Source organism: Colias philodice, chromosome 5 (assembly GCF_061535455.1).
Source record: "Colias philodice isolate Cphi_HAF_F1 chromosome 5, ilColPhil1 Martin Lab GWU primary, whole genome shotgun sequence".
Lineage (NCBI taxonomy): Eukaryota > Metazoa > Arthropoda > Insecta > Lepidoptera > Pieridae > Colias > Colias philodice.
In genome coordinates this window covers 3,152,573-3,173,128 of record NC_143090.1, presented here as the reverse complement: position 1 = coordinate 3,173,128, position 20,556 = coordinate 3,152,573, and the positions used below count along the sequence as shown (strand labels likewise).

Sequence of the window (20,556 nt, the reverse complement as noted above, 5' to 3'; positions counted from 1 at the left end):
TATTCTCATCTGTACTAGAACACATATTTCGTAAAATTAACTGGGATGAGTATGGGATAAATGTAAATGGCAAAAAGCTCAACCACCTTAGGTTCGCCGACGACCTGATTCTGCTTAGCGAAAACCAAGAGGGCTTAAAAACAATGTTAACGCAATTAGACCGAGAGAGCAGAAAGGTGGGTCTGACTATGAATCTAGACAAAACAAAACTAATGACAAACAACATAAAAACACCTATACTGCTAGACTCAAATCAAATAGAATATGTCGATGAATATACATATTTAGGACAGATCATTGCACCGGAAAATCAAATGCAAAAAGAAATTAACATCAGAATAAATAAAGCTTGGAAAAGATTCTGGTCTCTAAAGGAAGTTATGAAGAATCCACATATGCCCCTTAAAGATAAGACTACAGTGTTCAACTCTTGCATACTACCAAGTTTAACCTATGGAGCACAAACCTGGGCCCTCACTAGCAAACAGAGTGGAGCACTCAGAGTGTGCCAAAACAAAATGGAGAGGAGCATCCTAAACCTCAAGCTAAGAGACAAAGTTAAACTTAAGAATATAAGAAGCAAGACAAAAGTTATGGATGTCACTTACACAGTGAAAAAGCTTAAATGGAACTGGGTAGGCCATATGATAAGGAACAATAAGGGAAAATGGACAAAAGATGTTACTGAATGGTATCCTCGGGATGGGAAAAGAAAGAAAGGAAGGCAAAAAACAAGATGGGAGGATGATATTAGGAAGGTAGCTGGAACAACATGGCAAAGAGAAGCCACAAATAGAGATAGATGGAAAAGCCTAGGGGAGGCCTATGCCAAAAGGCAAACTGATAATAAAGTTACCGATGTCGAAAATTAAAATGAATCAAATTATATTTATATTATTTAATTAAATATTATTATTAATGATTAAAAGTGCATGTAATCTTACCATAATTGAAATAAAAATGAAATTACTAAATGTGCATGAAACCGATTGTATTAAAATAAATAGGAAAGACATTGTAATATATTGAAAATTATTTATTACAAGAGAGTATGTATAATGTAATGTATTAACTATGTATAATGTAATGTAATGTAATGTAATGATGTTATCAGTAATAAAGGCTATTTTTATTTATTTATTTATTTATTTAAACACGTTTTTGTCACTCTTTATAATTAGTTTTTGGGACTAGGTTTATTTGAAATGACTAAAAGGAATTAAATATTTGCTATTTAAAGTATAATATATTCTCGGCAGATTTCTGAATTGAGAATTGATTTGATTGTGGTTTGAGAAATCTTGTGAAAAATATTTTAACTATATTAGTTTCGTTTATAGAATCTTCACTTGTACTGATTTTGCTCTCTTTTTTAATAAAAATTTAATATTACATGTCTGCCCACAGCGTCTGCCCTTGACAAGTGGTGCATGCTGCTGAAAAAAAGTAAACAATTCTGATGAAGCCGCATTTTCACCCTTGTAATATGTAGTTTAAAAATAGTACAATATGTGGATTTAATCAATATCATAACTTTATTTAATAAACACTTAAATAAAGTTATGATATTGATTAAATCCACATATTGTACTATTTTTATTTTAGCATAAAATTCCATAGAATTTCAATAACATTATAACATAGTATACTTCCATACTTATTGCACGCCTCATAAGCGAAGCGTTGAGGTGGGTACTACTGTCACTTCGCGCAAAACATCTGATTTTTCAAACTTAAAATGTCTTTATGTATCATACATTGCACTTGTAAGATAATACATACACACACATATTAAGAAAAAAACACTATTTTTAACATTCATGATATTTTTGATGTCATTTTTGTTATTTAAACTAGTTAAAAAACAGTTTAAAAAAGTTCTGTCTTGGACGTCCGTGTGTCTGTATGTGCGGAGGATTTTCTTGTTAACACGATAGCGACCGAAATACTTTACTAATCGAGTCTTTTTTTTTCTCTTACGCTTGAGTATGCTCAGGAATAGAACCCTTTCATTTTTCAGGGTCTGATTCGATGTGGTTTAATTGTTATTAAATAAACAAAAATAATAATTATTAAATAATTATTAAAAAAAATTATGAGGCGTGCACTTTTGGATTTTCCAAATTATTTTAATCTTTTGTGTGCTTAGTTTTGATATTTCAATAATGAAATTCCCCAAAACAATAATTATAAATACTTATTCCCTGTGCAAATGATTTTTCCTCAGAGGTAATTAATTAGATCATAAATACGAATATTGTAACTTATAGGATCATCTCGTTACTTCACTAAAAGCTCAAACATCAAATTCATAAGCCGGCAACACCAAAGTATATGTCATAAATACCAATTATAGAGCAAATTAATGTGAATAAACAACATAATTTAGGGAAAAGATAAGCAGGCATTTATTAGCTTGGAAATTACGTGAATGTAACGTTTAATCATAAATACATTACATTATTTTAAGTAGGTTATTGAGTAAACAAATATCTACGATACCAAAGCAAATATAGTAAAACAATAAAAACTATTATCATAGGTAGGTATACATATCTAATATATTCTATGTTGGATAATAAACAACCATCGATGTTTCTTTACTTTCTACTTTCTAGATCTATTGTTTATGCAAAAATTTATGAATTTATGGATGTTATTAACTATTTCAGACATAAACTCGAGAAACGCATATAAATGGTAAAGATCTACCTATCTATAGGTACATGAATGTAGCATGAAATTAAGTCTAAATTTATACTTACAAGGTTGTGTAGAATGGTAATGTGGATTGTCACAGATTTATTATAGGTAAGTCTTATCCTACTAATATTATAAATGCGAAAGTTTTTGAGGATGGATGGATGTATCTTATTCTTTCACGTTAAACCTACTGAACCGATTACAATGAAATTAGGTAGCTGAAGACCCAGAATAAGACATAGGCTACTTTTATCCTGGAAATCCCACAGGAACGGAAACTATTCGGGTTTTTCCTTGAAAATGCGGGCGAAGCCGCTGGCAGAAAACTATAGTACTTTGTAAATAATAAATATTTAAATGTATACCTATGATATTATATGGTATTGGTACACTTAAATTACCCCTTTTTAAAGTCGTTTAAACATAACCATCAGTGGTCACCCAACTAAGCCTATATAACGAGGCACTTATAAACTCGAGGATCGTAACTTTTATGTTTCGTTTTATTGCCATTGTTTGAGTTTACTTACTTTACAGTGTTGACATTATATTCTAGGCGAAGAAAACTTTAAAACCTGCATTAAACTTTACATTCATCGTAAAAAGTTTTTAATATAGTCCTAAGAGCGTTGTTTTTATTGTATGTTACTTAATTTTAATAAATATACTTTTTTTATAGTTACAACTACGTCATAGACTACGTTTAAAATTTAATAGTTTATACCTAGAAGAACACTTTTGGGTAATATAATACATATACACCTTTGAAATGGAATGAATAATAATTATGATTATATATGTATAAAATAACTATATTATGAGGTTGTTTAATGTTTATGTAATCATTGTAAATTATTAATTTGTATAATCTATGTGAAAAGGTATTGATTTCTTTTCATACACAGTTACCTAATTAAACCTACCATTTGTAGGAAAATACACAACTCTACTAATACACAAAAAGCTTCACATTCAGTCATTATTGAGAGGAATGAAAAATGTCGCTTCATTCGCAGTTCTCGCTTTTACACAAAGAATCAGAGAGCGAAACATTTTACAACATTGACTAGCATTTTTCAAATAAAAGAAACATCAAACTGTCTTCAGTTATTAATTACGTAATTAGATCATTTGTTATCTGTTATGTCCCATTTTTCGTTGTTCCTTACCTGGCATGATATTTTCTACACTATAGTTGAGCCAATTTAATAGGCAACATTTGACGTCTATCAATTTTATCTTTGAAGAGAGGTAACCTGCTTAAAAACATCGATTAAAGTGAATTAATCGATACTGACTTGAAACATTTGTCAATCGAACTTGAAACACATTTATTAATATAAGATGATTTTTATTCAGAAGTAATCAATGCATTCGATTCTAGATGTCAGATTTCGATTTTTAGAGTAACGTCTCTGGTATTTAAAAAGAAAAAAGGTTTATTGACACAAAATTGTAGCGACGTCAGTTCTTTAATTCAGAAATTGTTTATTATGTTTAGAATGGTTTATCAGTAAAATGAAATCTTAAAATTACTTGTATCGGTCATTATTATTATAAATATGTAATCGTATTTGAAAAAAGTTAAGCAAATGTGCAGTTCTAACAAAACGAAATATCATGTTATTCAATGTCGTCGTTACTAGGTTACATTGTTGAATTTTGTTGAACTGTCAAATGTTGCCTATTAAAATGGCTCTACTATAATATTATAAAGAGGAAAACTTTGTTTGTTTGTTTGATTGTAATGAATAGGCTCATAAACTACTGGACCGATTTTAAAAATTCTTTCACCATTCGAAAGCTACATTATCCACGAGTAATATAGGCTATATATCATCATGCTAAGAGCAACAGGAGCAGAGTAATGCGGGTGAAACCGCTCGGCACAGCTAATATGTATTTCTTATAGATAAAATATAAAACGATTTATTCGAAATTTAAATTGAATGCGACCACTATTTTATGTCCGTTGTCGCTGTTATAAAACATGAGGGCTTAAATAAAGGCCGTAAATATCGTATGCAGTTAATCGCTTGAAATTGATCTGTAGAGCTACTTATTTTTTTCAACGCAATTAATGTTATAAATAAATGTTTTTAAAAGTGCAACTATAGAGTTTCTTGCCGGTTCTTCTCTATAGATACTTCTTTCCGAATCGGTGCTACCTACCCTAAATGTTAAAAGTATGTAATGACGATTCACAAGTGATTCTAGGAGAAATCTTATTGAATAAATAAATGTTTGAGTTTTGAGTTTTGAGTAACGACTTTAGGAATATATAAACAATACCTAATTAAAAAGCTTAGTCAGTCGATCGCTACGCTATTTCTTAGTATTTTTTCAAAATCCAAAAATCAATTTTGAATTTTCAGATACATTTTTTAGATCTTTTAATTTTATAACTTTTATGTATTACTTAGTTTTATTTCTTAGGCCTTCACAAGCTTTAATTTATGTAAATTTGATTCGTCCTTTGAATGGATCAGTTCCCTTGGGTTCCTATTTGACTACTTAGAAACTAAGTGACTAAAATCCGATTGGAGAGCCCACTTTACTAACGAAACGACCGCTTAGTGCCTACATTTTAATTAAGAATGAATTTTATAACTTTTTAATTCTCCTGTATTATGAATGAATGAATGAATGAATGAAAATACTTTATTTGCACCAAAACAAGGAAACAATACGAAAAAACACATACAAACCAACACGTACAAAAAGGCGGCCTTATCGCTAAAGCAGCGATCTCTTCCAGGCAACCTTTAGTCGAGGATCATGAGAATTACGTATTATCATAATTTACTACAGACAATTACGGCCGGTTTGGCTACTTGCATATAGGACCTAGATATATTTGATATCCCTGTCGTATAGTTTCATACACTATCTATCATTTTAACTGACAGATAAGCCAAACAGAACATATCCAGAAGCTGCAAAGGCAATAAATCTTCCAAATATGTATTACGTTTGTACTATATTACCATTTCTGCCATGAATCAATTGAAAATAATTTCTTTTTGTTAAATAAAGGGTAATATTTGAAATCTGAAGGTACTTGAAGACAATATCTACTCGAAAAAACGATAATTCAAAAGAGATTCTAAAAGTTCACTTTAATTTGATTTATTTTGACTAAAAGATTAATTTTAAATTACACCTAGACTTAGTACGCACTCGACATTATTACAGGACAGTGAAATATTTCATTAGTTTGAATTTTCATTCCCACAGGGTTGAGGATCCTAATAATAGGTTTCCCTGTGTAGATACATAATTTAAATTGTTATCATGTACTATGTAGATTACCTACTATGGCGCATTGAGATAATATTAATACTATGGCGACTATTATTTTGATAGGATATGAACATGCTTTTCTTGGCAATAAGGAAAGCACATTAAAAAATACCGCGTTAAGATATAATAATCAATTCAAGGTATAAGAATGTGTATTTCGTAGTGAATATTATCTGAAAATCTTTTGATGCAGACTCTAAAATATTCCTTATATTAAACTATTTCCAACGTTCGTATAATAAAAAAAAATCACATTTGTCATATCTGTATACCAACATACCAACCATATACCAACATAACATTTAGGTTGTCAAAATAAAGCACAGACTATAAATCAACGTCGCCAAGGTTCAGGCATCTCCTAGACGACCTAAGCTTACAATGGAGTATATAAATCGACTGTCACGTACCGAGCTTTCTGCTTCGATACCTTTTTCTATTATTTTCGCTTATTTAATCAATATAAGCAGGCTGGTGTAGTAGGTATGGCACAGATTACTAAATAGTTACTAGTATATGAATTAGTATTCACTCCAACGCGAACGATATTACATTATTTGCTTATATTCTCGACAGTAATACATGGATTCTAGAATAATCTTTATAACAATAAATTAAAAAAACCTATTTTTGGCTATGAGATATCTTTAAACATATAATAAATCTGTAGAAGGGTCAATTCTGTACATTGAAAATATTGAAAAAATAAATAGCAGGGGGTGTTACTGGATCGATACCAAACCCAAATATGTGATTAAAAAAATTTTTGTCTGTCTGTCTGTATGTGAAGACATCACGTGAAAACTAACGGTTCGATTTCGATGAAACTTGGTATAATTATACCTTATTATCCTGGGCGTAAAATAGGATACTTTTTATCCTGAAAAAATACGAAGAAAAAAATAATCTTAATTTTTCAGTTTTCAGTTTTATCCATAGACGTTGTTCTGTAGAACAGCGAACACACGTTGGGTATTATTATAGGCCTAGCCGTATTTGAGTCCAATAGATATTTATAAGATGTTATTGTCAGAGTTACTCAAAATGGAGAAATAAACCATCCACGCGAAGACCGACATCCGCGCGGACGGAGTCGCGGGCGGAAGCTAGTTCACTAATATATCAATGAAGCAGATGCGTCTCTTACGATAAAGATCTATCAAAATATACATATTATAAACTTTTTCTGTCATAAAATTGTTTCATTCCATTAGAACCTAATCTCAATATTTTGACTAGCCTATAGATTGCGTATATAATAACTACAGGATAATATGTTACACAATTTTATTTTATGTTTAAAACATATTTACATAACAATAATAAGTAAGGACATAACGAATGTATTTTCCTAAATTAAGCAATGAATAACCGCACCTCGGGGTAGAGAATTGTACATTTTGAGGAAAAGTTGTTCTAAGAAAGAGATAATATTTGTCTTACATAAATATTTCATCATGTGTTATTTGTTATTAATAACAATAAAGTACCATATCTTCGTGCGTGAGTACTGTTTATTCTATACATTTAACCCACGTGTCGTATAATAGATACACGAGCCAATTATTTATTTTCTAATTTAAATATACGTGCATAACTTGAAAGTCACTATGTTATTATATGCAGTACAAAACTATAGAATCATATTACATATACCACTAATTGTAATATTGTTAAACTCGGTTCAGTTTAATATTAAATAAATAAAATAGCCTGTTTAAGTCCTGATAAGTTTTAAATTATGTTCAAGAAGCAGTTTTTTATATCCTTCCTTTAATCAATCTATCCTTCTACTCATAAAAAGCTTACCTTATAAAAATATAAATTTAAATCCAATGCTTTGTTACTGAAAAACTATTTTCATTAAAACTGTTAAGCAAACACGACTCAGCGGGAGACCGATATTAAACATTTACAGTTATCTCCCACGAGCAATATATCTTCACTACAAATGTAATAACTTTCATAAGCTTGGAAACTGTTATTTACCGCGATCTCATAACATAATATGTATTGTAAACTTTATAAATTTATTAAGAGATTGGGTCGGGAGCGAATAAGTTGAATAAGCGTTGGACATGATTAATAACTTTTTATTTTTACGTATGATTCATGTAAGTAAAAATTTTTTGTGAGGGCGCGTTCCCACTATGTCGTAACGACTAATTTATCGTTCGACGACTGTCGTCTCTACCTGTTCCCATTATAACGATTGTTTGTCGTCAACATTTTTTATCGTTTAGCGACTGTCGTATCTAGCTGTTCCCATTGGATCGCGACCACATTTTATCGTTTCCTGGGAGTCGCTTTGTCGTTTACACATCATCAGCAAGCTACAAATCTAGTCGCCTCTGCGTTCGCTTGGTGATTACTAGTGCGTTTACTCTCCTGAGTTCAATGGACGTTATAGAGTTGCCGTCCACGATTTTTTATCGTTTTACGACTGTCGTGCTTGCCGTTCCCACTGTCACGACAAAGTGTCGTCACTGCAAAAACTGTCGTAGACGACAGTAAATTGTGTCGTTCTAAATGTGAACACCTCCATTTAAACATATAAGCCACGACACTTAAAACTACACGATTATCTGTCGTCACGACACGGTGGGAACGCGCCCTAAGTCTTTGACATGGATAAACTCAAAAACTTTGAATTCCTAAAGTTACTATTTTTTGATATTTATTCCGCGCTCACCCGGGCAGTCTGCGAGTGTCATGTAGGCTCTATATCATACTCTATATATTTTGTTGGCGTAAAATAATCACAACAAAAGAGGCTAATGAAAATCCACAATTACTTTTAGCTTTGAAATCTGGGTACAGGATGAAGGATGATAAGGGTTAGGGTCGTTTGGATCGCGATATGTTGGAATATATGTTTTTGAATCTGGGCTCTTTTAACATGAAAGTTTTCCAAAAGGCAAAGCAATTAACATTATTTGAAATGAAGTCTAAATGCTACGAAAATTAAGTAACACGTGTCGACTCCGTTAATTATAATTAGACGATAATTATCTTGATTGAACACATGTTGCTTTGGCCTTTAATTATATCTGTATTTAATTACTCCTTACTTGGAAGTTGTGAGTTGTGACACGCATGAGCGTAAAGCGGAGAGGAATGAAGCTTTCTTAGTTTCTGAGAGATATTGTATTCAGTTATTTTTATTTTGAAATTGAAATAATGATTATTGTTTTAATAAGCATAAAGTTAAAAATAAAGATTATTTTTCAAAAATAATTTATATTTTACTTATATTAAAAAATTTTAGGAGATAAAATATGTTAAGTATAAACACCTAATTTTACTAAAGGTATTATTTTTGCTATTATTTACAAAGCCTTTAGAAATTACCTACTATCGTGGGCTATATTTGTATAGATACTTCATATATATTTTACTGTAACATTCTAAGTAGGGCAGGTCTTTATTGTTTAATAACCACCATGCCCTATAAGGCTATATCTGAGAAAAGACACGAGTGATAGAAACAAATTACTTCGTCTGAGATTGGAAATATCGGCTCTTTAGAATTAGAAATAGAAAATAAAAATAGCAGTATCGAAGTGAAAATTATTATTAGAAAAGTTGCAAGCTAAGCATTTGGAGGCTTATGACGTCATCGTCTGCGGCTTTGGCATTGAATCTATATCGAGCAGGGTTGGGTCAAAATACAATCCATGATCGGCGAGCGGGTGGCGTGAGCTCGTGTACAGCTTGCGCCGCCCCGGGGTGGGCATTTGGTGGAGGGCCTGGAAACGGGCAAGTGGCGGAGGGCCTGGAAACGGGCAACTGCTGGGCGGGACATGCGGAAGATTGCGAATGTGTACCCGCATCCCGTCTAAAGCAGCGCGTTGGTACACGGTGGGGTTTTAGTCGGTAGGAATCCGACATAACCCACGGCTCCTTCCCCGGGAGCCGTGGGTATCTTAGGCAAGATTTCCCCACTTGAAAAAAAAAAAAAAAAAAAAAAAAAAAAAAAGGGTTGGGTCAAAATAGATATATTATTTGAATTCAATAGATTTACAACACAACGGCATGCGATAGTTACTAAGGTAATAAAATTGGACAAAAGCTTTTGTTCCTCTTATAACTTTAATAATAGTATAGTTTATCCATCGGATAAGTAATTTTAGTAAAAAAACTGAGTATATAATTGGAAATAAAACATTTATTTGTATAATAGGATAGTAATTTACAGACTTCTGAGATTAGAAGGGCCATGAATGAAGTTCTAAATCTACAATCTTAATAAAATAGTTCGCATCCATGCAGTTATTTTTTACTATTATACATTTTTAAATTTACATCCGTGTTGTTACTTATATAAATATAAATAAACAATAATGTAGAGTTCCTAATGAAATCTAAATAGAGCTTCTGAAATCTTACTTCTTTTAAATTGTTCATCATGATACAACAAAAACTTCATAATTCGGGTTTTAGTCTTTAGTCGGATTCTATTCCTGTACATATGTATTGATTATTGTGATATGATTTGCTAAAATATATTTTATTTGTACTTTAGTGCTTAATTCTACAAAATGGAATTTATTGTCTATATTTTTAGGCAACTATTTATTTTCATTCAGTCCAACTTTTCCGGGATAATTTTACATTATTTGTTTTAAAGCAAATTCATATTATATTGAGTATGTTTTACATTAAAACTTTATTTAAGATAGTCTTTTCACAACGAACAATACAAAAACACAATCTTAAGAATCAAGATCATTAAGTTCGCATCATTAGGAGAATGGATGGCGCCATGCCAAAACTTGCGCGGGAAGAAATGAACCGCTCTGTGAATGTGTTATGTTTCTTAAGGAAATTAGAGAGAAAAGTGTGTCGAAATCCCAGCGTAGTGTTACGTAATGTGTTCATTTATATCGAGACTATTTACACATTGTATAAGTATTTTACGGACCAAGTAATTAATATGGGTTTTCTTAATTCCCGAGTTTACAAAGGGCATACAAGTTAAAGTCTATATAAGTAGGTTCAAATACCCGAACATTAGGTACCCAAACCCTCCCCAGCAAATAATTAATCACCTCCTAAGCAGCTTATCAATACATAATGCGTGGGCTGTGGGCATTATGAAATGTTTCATTTTAAACCTTGATCTCTGGCATTTATAAAATTATTTCAGTTGATGAAAATAAATCTGATTAAATTAACGAAAATATGGTTCAGTTATGATATAGTTATGTTAGTTTTATCCATTTGCATCCACACAAATGGAATTCTATTTTTATAATCTGATTTAGTTTGTAGGATGCAAAGTATAAGAAGGATGAGGTATTCATCTAGCTACAATATCTGATTCTTAATTCATCTAACTCTACGTCTAATAAGTTTTTTTTTTTATAATCAATAAGTATGTATACGTTGTATAACTGGATCTATAAATAAAAACTAGATACTAAATGTCAACAGGTAAGTAATTGTTAATTAAAACCAAGTTTTTTTTTCCTTATCAATTGGATAGAATGTGTATTGTTATTGACTTGGAACAAATGATTGAAATGTCTTTATTTTTTTCAAATCATGTCTTCTCAAGCTTTTGCTATTTCCTTGATGCGAAGGCACAAATGTTCTGTCTTAATTTTTATATGATTAGCCTTTCTTAGTAAAGTATATAAAAAGCTAAACTACAATAGAGCCAGCTTATTTTTTAATAATCATGACGAGTTTATGAATGTTTACATCTGAGTCCGGTTTTGAAAATATTTATTTATTAGATATTTAAACAACTACGTAACAAACCGGACAAACAGTTCCGATTAAATTTAACAAAGTGCAAGCCCTCACCGCTCCGAATAAAAGTAAAAATAAAGACATGGTGCATTAATATTATTTCTTGTTTTTGTACCCTTTATAATCTATGGTCAAAAATGGCTTACAACTTTGGACTAGGAGTATGGGCATCCGGCACAGATAAGTAAATAGTTACTACGCTAAGTTACTATGTACGTGTATGGGCAGAGTAAATACAGACTGTATGGATTTAGCGACTAGGGAATAAGGGCTTTGTGCGTTCTGGTCTTGATTAATGTGTTCTGCGGAAAGTTAATGGTCAGAAACGATCGAAATCGACACTTTTGCGACATTTGCGATTGACTAAGCGGGCTATTCTCGTGAAAAATCGTGATAAGATTATTAAATTGCAATGGAACAAAAAGGAAGTTACAGGTTTCGAGTTCCTGCTATGAGATCATAAGCACGTTTATTAGAAGGCAAAAACATTGCAAATAAGATCGTGGCTCATTTATTTCGTATTAATTAGTATGTAAGTTTTCTGAATTCCAGACTATTCTGTACGACCTGTGGTACGACTACGTTTTCTGCTTATATGTATATGTATAGTCAGTCCAGATGGAACTTTGGCATTATTTATTTACATATTACAGCTATCTACTAATGTATGTTTTTTTTTATCTTGTCTCATTATTTTACACGTGCCGTTTTCTTATACTACAATATTATTTCTTCTCAAGTCTGGGATTTTTCTATTCAGTTTCCACTTAATATTCATTCCGTATACAAAAGAGCATAAAAATTTACTACTCTATATGTATAAAGTTTTTCAATTTACATTCAATACGGCACGTAGGTAAATCCTTTACCGAGTATATTATGAGTATTACAATTGAGAACTGTGGTTTCCTAAATATTAACTCACAAATATATTATGTATTACTAATTGAATTTACAAAAACAACCATACAAGCAGAAAAAATCATTCCAATGTCTTAATAACGCAACCAAATTTCCGATTGTCCTGTCCCTATGAATGCTTAGATTTTTAAAACTACGCAACGGATTTTTATGTGTAGATAGAGTGGTTCCAGGAAGGTTTTCGAGATTTCAAATATACATTTTTGTATTATAGATACTACCATTTAGGAAGTCAATAGATATTTGAATACATACCTTTAATATTATTATAGCAATCATAAAATAAAACTATAAACATAAAGATAATAAACTTAACAATCAATTATATTTTTCCTTCCGGGTTCTAATCCCAGTAGAATTTCCTTGAACAATAAAACAATAAGTTGGTCTTGTGTTGTTTTGGTGTACGTCTCCACTACACAGTAATTAGTGCATTTCTATAATACATTCAGACAATATAATGGAAACATGTTAGTAATAAGACCCCAATAAAATCAAAGAGAAAGCAAAATAATAAAAATTACTATATAAAAAGATCCTTCAGAAAAAAAAATGAGAAGTAACGTTCTTAAAAAATACATCGAGAAAAATACTTTTACTCAAAAAAAAGGAATAGGATGTTATTTATAAAAAAATAAGCATAAAAGCTAGCGAGATAAATTTCAGAATTCATAGCACGTGCAAGCCAAATTGAACTCGCCTTGTTATAATTTCAACGTATGAAATTTTATAATATTATGAGTTATAAATAATATAGTATATTCTATTTATATAAAGTCTACGTCATGTTAGCTACGTCTCTGATAACAAGAACGTTTTTCCTAATTCTAGGATCTTGCTTTTAAAGATCTATGCATACGTAGAGCCAGACAGACATACTACGGGAAGCAATTTGTTTTATTCGATATAGTGGTAGTGATGATGTACCGTGATAATTTTTCTTATGTGTGGAGCTTATCTGTCAGTTAAAATGACGAATAATTTACGGAAATATACAGCACTTTATTGCGTTGTGAAAATGGCCTTTAAAATGTTCACCGCTTGTTTTGTTGTGAATATAAATAGAGATTGTGTATGTACAGTCAGGTAGTGGAAACGAACAAAAGCAAACGAGTAACAAACATCGTCCCGTTGTTTCAGTCGCACTGAATATTGTATCATGTATGAACAGCGAGTGTTCTTTAATTGTAACGAATATCCCCTGTATATTTACTAATCCATGCCTGTACATACAAATACTGGTGGCTACCATGATGTCTAAAAGCAGTATTAATTCCAGTGTGATAATAATAAATCTTCAGTATGTTTTAAATACGGTTTTAAAATGATGATACAATAATTTATAAAACATATGGAAAAAAGACGTGTGGCACTCGGGGACTGCCGCGGTAAAGCTATTGCATATGCTATGCCTTCAAGCCACACCTCCGTGCCCGTCGGAGTGGGGAGCGTGAGGTTTTTTCGTTACGGAATTTCTGGATTCGGTCCCCGCGCTCAAGGCCCGCGATAGAAGCTATGCAATAGCTTAAAAAAGCCACATAAGTCATCACTTTCGCACACTGGAGTTAATGCTTTAAAATTTAAGACATTATGGTAGCCCCCCTGTAGTTTATAAAGGTTTATTAATATATTCATTCATTAAAATTCCTGATACGGTGTGTCCTTTATATTGCAACTCCCTAATGCCATTTCGTAATGCTTTTTTCACGACAAAGTTTCCGAATTGCATATAATAGCAATTTCCCGTAACTTCGACGCTGGTAGCTGGAGAATAACAATTGTTTCTCGTTGTATTGTTTCAAGGTATCGGAGCTTAAGGGGCCAAATGAATGACTGAAAACCTCAAATACACTTAAGGCTTCTACATTGCAAATGTTGGTTGTTTTTGATACAATTAAGTTTTAATTGCTTTATATCAGTCCTATCCAGTCGTTCTATTATTGCCATAGACATATTATATTGCTATATATTTATTTTACGTTCTATTATCTCATATATCTCATATATCTCATATATCTCATATCTCATATATCTCATATATCTCATATATCTCATCTCATATATATATTATAAAGGCGAAAGTTTGTAAGGATGTATGGATGTATGGATGTATGGATGTATGGATGTATGGATGTTTGTTACTCTTTCACGTAAAAACTACTGAACCGATTACAATGAAATTTAGCACACATATAGAGGGTAACTTGGATTAACACATAGGATAGTTTTTATCCCGGAAATCCCACGGGAACGGGAACTATGCGGGTTTTCCTTTGCAAACGCGGGCGAAGCCGCGGGCGGAAATCTAGTTGCTATATATTTTTATATTTATTATAGCTATATATTTATTTTACGTAAAAAATTATAAGTAATATCTTCTCGTATATTTTAAAATAAGTTAAAACTGAAAATTTTCCATGTATATTTACTGCTCGTTCGTATTCTAGTATTTATTGCTTCCATGTTCTTTTAAAGATGAATAATTATTGTTGAAGGACATTGAAAGGAGATTTAAGACAGACAAATAGTTAGTCATTGGTTTTTAGATAATTTATGTGAACATTAAATTTTAATTCTCAAGTCCCAACTGAATGGACTTCCATTGTTGCAAATTTCGGCCATTTTGGTGTGAAGTGACAATAAACACGTAGCTAAATAATGGCGATTACCCAGTTGAGCAAACAATGTTAAGCTTCCGTATGTTTGCGATTTATGGGCTAATTTACATTCATAACAAATTATACTGAATGCCCAGTATGTACAAGAGCTACAATGACATAGTTAACGACTTTATGTATTATACAATGTTATTTTAGCAACACATATAGGTGATGAATATTTTATTACAACTTATTTATTTTTTCGAAACCTTATGTATAAAAGTGCATTTACATCAAACGAGCGAATGCTCATTCTAAGTTCTAACCCCACTATGTCAAATTCCTTTAGTGTAGGTAAACAAGCGTAGAGCAGTCTTTCGATGTTCGTAGTGCGTAGTGCGTTCGAAATGATTTTATGCAATGTTATTATACTAAACAACACTGAATACGAGTTTTAGTTTGTACACAAAAAGATCACGAAAAGATACTCTTGCTCTAGCTCAAGCTCTATGTTCGTTTGATGTAAATGCACCATTATATGCATGTCAATTATTTTTTGTTATTGTACATGAGTGTAGAGCACATTTTTTCCTTATTATAAGTTTAACTATCGCCTACTTTAAACTATTTATACTTTAAACACCATTGCATAAAGGTAAATTTGAATTTTGTAACAAATTCTGATACTTTATACCAAATCATACAATTCCAAAGAGATATGCAAGCAATACACGGGAATATCAGATATTCAGAACTGTAACTAGATTACGTCTCCGTCGGAATTCAGAGCTGTAAATTTATCGGATCCAACAGTGGTTTCGACAAACAAACACCTGAATCACAATGTTAGCTCTGTACACTATGTAAATGACTTGTTTCGCTTCACAGTTGCTTCTAGGTTCTATTTCGTACCCATATTTTGCACTATCCGCCCACACTCAAAGAAAATAAGGTGCACCTGTGGCAATGGACCAAGATAAGTAACTCACAACTTTTTTATCCTGCGCTAAAATGTGCGAGGATTTATGATTACTTTTTGTGGGTGTTGCATTTGATTTGCATAATCGGGGTATATTTTTTATACAACTTTAGATAGGTAACCGTAAGAGCACTAAATACCACGCTAAACTTAAATTTTATTCTTCCAGACCGTCTTGCTAAATTTACGAGGCAATAAAATGAACTTGTAAAAATGCACATAATATTGATTCCAACGAGTTTATAAGCTCAGCTACAGTGAAATGGAGTGCACTTCTAACATATAACTGTCCTACATTCCCAAGAGTTTCTGTGTTGTAGAAAATCCGAATGAAACGACTCGATAAGAGGTTCCGTTACAATTTATTTATTGACACAACTTCTGAACAACACTTCTACGTATGCGAAAGTTTATTTCAAGTAGCGTTTGGATTTATATCTAAACTTATGTTTATAAAAGTACCTATACGGTAGGCGAAGCTGAAAAATAACAACGTGAATTACAGTTACGTTTGTAATGCATTCTACGAATTCAATTATACTTGTGTTTGGCATATGAAATGATGTCCAACTTCTTTGCAATCCTAATACACAATGCATTAACACATCTCAAAAGCTTTTGCTCTACAAAATCATATTTTATACCTGTATTCAACACCAGAAAAGGTCCAGCAATATACGGTTCAAATGGACATATTTGTTTCCCCGTCACAACCAGGAAGCTGCCCTGATTGATGCGATGTGAGCAATCACTTGCAATCGAAAATCAATCTAAAACTACTCTGGGCTGTCAATGGTAATGGACAAAGGTTCAGGAATAGTTTTTATTTATGGTTATGACTTATGGCTTAAGGAATTTTCGGTGTTGTAGGAAATATAAGAGGGATAATATATAAAGCATATACGTATATATTATAAAAATAAGTCGGGTTTTCCTTCCTGACGCTATAACTCCAGAATGCATGAACCTATTTCCACGGTTTTGCATTTGTTGGAAAGGTCTCGGGCTCCGTGAGGTTTATAGCAAAGAAAAGGTGTCTCCGGTGGCGAAACGGAGTTCACCCGGTTTGCTATAGTACTTGATAGGTAAGGTAAGTATAAGCGGTCTGAATATAAAATGTATAAAGAACTAGCTGATCCGACAGACGTTATGTCTTCGCGAATATTGTCAAACCCGTATAGTTTACTTGGCCGTTATTTTTCGCATTTTCTTAATTTATGGCTGAAGATTCTTAAGGTTTTCTTTCTTAAGATCCTTCTCCTGACAATAGCGAACACATAAATATAAGAATTATCGAAATCGGTCCAGCCGTTCACGCGTGATGCCGTGACCAAGGAAAATAGGGATCCATTTTTAAATATAGATAGAGATTTATAAATAGACAAGAAGATACATATTACACACATTTTCGTATGACAATTGTATGGAACAAGCATTATTCTAAAACCTAAAATGAGTATGAGTAAAAATCAAACGTAATTTATGTTAAAATTTCAACAAACACATTGTACAATCAAAGGAAGGATAAATGAAAATATTAGTTTAGAACAAAGTCATTCAGCATGACAAGTGGTTTCATGGTAAATTGAGAATTACATCAGAAAACAAATGGAGTTGTTCTAGAAAATGTCCACAAAGACGCTAGTTTATTATTTAGATGTTACCGTTATAATATCTACAAAATATTAAATCTTACTTACTACTACAGTTCAAAGACTAATATTATGTGTTATTCATTTATTTTTATATAGTTCTGTTTTTATGTATGCGAAAATGTAGTATTGCTAAACAACCTTTGGGATTCAAAGTAATCGTATTATTTAAATCAAGGCCAGTTATTGCACCGAATTTCATTCAAATCTGATACGTATTTTCACGTGATTCCCAGATAGAATTCCCAATAGAACTTTGTTGAACAGGAATTATCTATTTATTTTATGAGAAATTTCAGTTTTAGTTTCAGAGGTGACAAGTAAAGCTTGTAACAACTGATCATTGTAAGTTGTATCTAGGTTGTATCCTACAGCAATCATTTACACTGGCAACATGCTTTCCTTTTTGTGTTTTAGCTTTGAGGGTTTAAGTATACAAAAAAAAGCCAAGATAACTAACAAAAAAAACCCACTATATAAATTTTTAATTTATGCAATTATTAGAGCTTATTATTAAAAGAAGATTAAGAAAAGTTATAATCGTCTGTGGCACCGGTCCAAAGGCTTAATCCCTCAACCCTCTCCAAAGCCCATCTTAGCTCTTTTGAACGTCGTGCGAGGGATCGGATAAGCGTATCAGTACTTTTATACAATTTATTAATTTCATTTGCAGATAGATTTATTATTCTCTTCTCCATGCGATTTATACATTTTCCATAGCGAATGGGAACAAGAGTTCCACTCTTCAATATAAATAACTACTTACATAATATAAAAAATAAGAGCGTTCGTTTTATTTTACGATAAGTATTATGTTTTTGATACTATTAATTTATAAAAACATGTAACCAATATAAAATTACAAAACAAATAAAGTAAGAACAAGCATTATATAAATTGAAAAAATATACCAATTTGCGCTTCCAATCGAGCATGAAAAAAATAAAAAGATTACTTACATCAGACTGAACCATTTAAATGGCTTGAAGATGAATTATAAAAATGAATTTCGTATAATGATTGATGTTCATCGCTTATTGGAAGGCTTATGAAAGCTGAAAATGATTTAGAGGAATTTCGAGTCTAATTTATCATATCCTTTTATCTGAAACCGCTATTATTATATGAGTTTAAATTAAATTTAAATTATAAAAATATACTGGCCGATTTGAGAACCTCCTCCTTATTTTGAAAGGAGGTTCTCAAATGAAAGAAAGAAAGAAAGAAAGAAAATACATTTATTTTAATGTCTTGCCACACAGGAAAAAAACAGAGAATAGTAAAATACAATAAAGTTTGGAGTGCGAAGAAAACAGAAAATTATATTCAATACTGATTTTAACATTAACACATAGGGTCTGTGCAGCATCAAACATTAAAAAAGGGAACCACTCGGTGATATTCTGTGATGCAGAGGCATCGCAGCACCGGTTTTCAGTGGGCCCTCCTCGACAGTCAAAGGAACAGTGTAAATTTTTAAATAATATATTTATATAGTTAAGAGAAAGCAATAGATATACATAAATAATTAATATATTAAAAAAGAAAAACATATTACATAAATATACAATATACATAATTACATTATAATTTGTATGTTATAGAATTATAGAAACTTTACTACATATATATTGACTAGGTTGTAAGGGGAGCAAACAATGTGAAACATTTAGTTACGATGCAACTAAAGCTGGCCTACCTGCCTTATGATTAGATAATTTTTATATTTATTTTTAAAATTAGTCACAGATTGAATGTTACGATAAGGAGGAGGCAGGTTATTCCAACATTTAGTTGCATTGTACTTAAAACTGCCTCTGAATGCGTTTGTATGAAATTTTTGAAAATACATTATATACGGAGTTGCCCTAGTATTATACCTGCTGTTTATATTACGCCCCCAAGTTATTTTATTATGGAGATACTCAGGTTTAGTAGACTTTACTATTCCAAATAGTAAGGTGGCAAAATGCATGTGCCTTCGATTTTCCATATTTAATATTTTGGCTTTATTAAGATAAGGTGATATATGATGCCTAGAAGGTATGTTCCAGCAAAATCGAGCACATGCATTTTGAACCCGCTGAATAGCATTTTTAGTTCTTTTAAGTAAACGAGGGCCGTATACAGTATCTCCATAATCAAATTTTGAGAGAATTAATGTAAATCAAATCGGCTTCGGTTAAAAATAACCACCAAATTCATGTAAAATTATCCTCAACAATTTAAGTTCTGTATTTGTAATTATTATCTGTTTATTAAATTAAATAGGGGAAAATTCCAGTTACTGATAATATGCAAAGTACCTACGTTATTATTGATTTCATAAAATTCTGCGAATACACAGTATCTCTTAAGGGGATCTCCGATAGCGTAGTGAGTAATAATCGTCTATAAACAAATTTTAATGAGCATGTAAAACACTAGCTGTGACCCGCGGTTTTACCCGCATTGTTCCGCTCCTGTAGGTCTTAGCGTGATGACCTTTCTCAATAAATGGGCTATTGAACACCGTAATTTTTTTTCAAATCGGACCAGTAGTTCCTGTGATTAGCGCGTTCAAACAAAGAAACTAACTCTTCAACTTTATAATATGAGTATAGAAGTATAGATTAACTGTTTACATATTATTTTAGTAAAC

General features: G+C 31.7%; 1 protein-coding gene across 1 annotated transcript in view; it reads left to right on the top strand.

Annotated features, from left to right (window-relative positions):
• The window catches only part of LOC149488339 (progestin and adipoQ receptor family member 4), a 64,838-nt gene that overhangs the window by 32,139 nt on the left and 12,143 nt on the right, over nucleotides 1–20,556 (top strand). The gene's annotated exons all lie outside the window — the stretch shown is intronic.